General features: G+C 36.5%; 1 pseudogene; it reads right to left on the bottom strand.

Annotated features, from left to right (window-relative positions):
• Positions 1-899: 899 nt before the first annotated feature.
• LOC144716414 (uncharacterized) lies at positions 900-2,409 on the bottom strand (annotated as a pseudogene).
• Positions 2,410-2,691: the final 282 nt, after the last annotated feature.

Raw genomic sequence — 2,691 nt, 5'->3', positions numbered from 1 at the left:
GAGGAGAAAGAGGGTGCTCAAGAATGCCTAGCATGGGTATCGAAAGTGGGCGCTCTCATCTATCTATCTTCTCAATGATAACTTCATAAAATTATCTGGGAAAATTTCACAAAAATCCACAAACGTAGAGCATATCCACTAGTCTTAAAAAAGCATATGTATGTGATAGGGAATAATGAGTTTGGTCTTGGAAAAAACTTAAACATAAGCTTTGGTGGATTCTCAGTTTGGCAAAATAGTTGTTTCAGTTTGTTAAAAGCTAAGTGCAGTCATAAGTATCAGAAAAGGTCAAATTCAAAGTCAGAATTTAGGTAAATATACCATTTTATCATGGATTAACAAAAAAATCAAACAAATTGGCACAACTTATCTATATCAAATCTTCATGAGGAAAATTTTACAAAGTCAAAATAAATTCTAGTACCCTTAAACATATTAATTTTTAATTACAAGGGATTCCATTACACATGGTCCCTTGCCTCTACTTGTTCCTGCCTTGACTCCAGCCAGACATTCCATTACTTCAAACTAGGAACCCGTTATATTATTATGTACAAAGTACGGTTCAAAAGAATTGGAATATACATCTCTGGATGACTAAAGAACCAAAAGAGATTCTGGTATATTATGGGGTCTCCCCCCTCCATAAATATCAGAAAACGTTGCAATAACATTGTAATTGCCCCTGCCAGTATCGAAATTGATAATAAAATTGGGAATGATGTTACTAGAATGGACCACACAAAAAAGGTGTGATCTATGCATAGTCATTCCGAGTCCACGCATGTTGGATATAGTAGTTATAAAATTGATAGAACCTAAAATTGATGAAACACCTGATAGATGAAGACTAGAAATATCTGAATCAACTTCTCCTCCAGAATGGCTAGTAATACCACTTAAGGGTGGATAGTACGTCCACCTAGTGCAGTTATCATACAATGTGAACCTCTCCTTGTGATCGGGATGAGGTAGATGTCTCCCAGCCGGAGGGCGGATCGAATTGAAGTTTACTTAGGTAGCCACCGACCTACAGTTATCCTTAAACTTAAGTGTTTGGTAGAGAAGCGAACAAAGGTATGCTCGCTTGCTGTCTTGTTCTCTGTCGCGGGCTGGGATTGCTCGCCAGCTAGGCCCTATACAATTAACTTGTTGCAACACATTGTATGAGAACATATTATCCATATTTTGGACAAGGGGTGAAACTACCTCTCAATCTACTTACTGCTACGGGCATCATCTTCTAGCCATTCATTGTTGCTCAGATCTCCCCTACGCCTAGGACATTGTCTGGGCCAAGAGCCATAGTTAGTTGCTATTTTGGTTGTTTTTTTTTATTCTTGTTGATACCGACAAGATCCAGCCAGATGATATCTGCTGGTTAGAAGTGAGAGGACTCTTAGTACCCAAAAAAAGGGGGCGCGGGGGAAAAAACAATCATTTTCTTTAGTTAAGATGCTGAACCTTAGCAGCGGAAAGGAGTCTATCTATCTGCCTAGCTTTGGTATATTTCCCTCAACGCAATCCACAAACTGAAATTTGACGAATCCCCTTGGTGGATAAGTCTGACAACTCTGCAGAAATGCCGAATTTAGTTTCTCATCCGGTGGATCTGATCTATAGTTAGGGGGCAATACATACCAAAAGGTTCGAAGCTCCCAAAGTCACACGTCGTGCGTCGCTTTTGCTCACTCATGCCAAAAAACATTAGCAAAGTGGCGGTTCTGGAAGAAGTTGAATGAAATAAGCAAACAACTGCATCATGATTCTTGGTTAGCATGCATCATAATGAAAACACCACGTGAAACAAAAAAAAATTAGAACTCATTCGATTTTCTCTACATTATGATTTACTTCAGCGTCCTTTACTTTATGATACTGACATTTACGCTCCTCACAAGCCCAACACTTCCGATTTATTACAATTGATATTTCATAAATTAAACTTACTCTTTTAAATTTCATAACTCCTCATAATGCAAAAAAAAAGATGGTCTAATGGAACATATGAGGAAAAAACTTAAAATAATATTTGTGTGTGTATTGCAAGATGTGGACATCTATTAGATTGAATACAATCCCAGAATTTAAGTTAGTCTCCTACAGTACTAATGCAAGTATAAATTAGATAAAGTATACTTCATATCTGTTAGATATTGGTACCATTCTTGTGTTTCTCTGATCCCACTACATCAACACAATAATTGATTTTGATCATTTTATAACTGAAAGAGGGTTTGAGGTCAACAAACTATGTGTGTGCTCAAAAAATAAAAGTAAAAATTGAATGATAGAGTAATATTCATATATAAGAATGAAAAAGTTCATTGTTGGGTCAAACATTGTCCCAATATTGAGCATAAACTTTATCTTTGAGAGAACCTCAAACTCTAGAAGTTTTTCCTTCATGTCAATATGTGTACTTTTAAATGGCTTTGATTTTTAAAATCACATGGATACCCTCACTGCGCTTAAAAAGGGCAGTACAGACCATTAATGATGCTTTAGATTTTATTGATAGAATTCATAATCCCCCAAATTAGTTCCTGATCTAACGGATTTGGACTTTGAAGTTAGCTTAGTTATGTCATCAAAAGCTACATGTTCACCTGAAAATAGCCTTATAAGTTCCCCAAATTCATCATCTATGTAAAATAACACCTTATTTGTGCCGAGATAGTCACCTGTCAT

Source organism: Wolffia australiana, chromosome 2, assembly GCF_029677425.1.
Source record: "Wolffia australiana isolate 7733 chromosome 2, ASM2967742v1".
In the NCBI taxonomy this organism is placed as follows: domain Eukaryota; kingdom Viridiplantae; phylum Streptophyta; class Magnoliopsida; order Alismatales; family Araceae; genus Wolffia; species Wolffia australiana.
The sequence above is the reverse complement of the archived record's forward strand: the minus strand, read 5'-3'. Positions and strand labels throughout refer to the sequence as shown.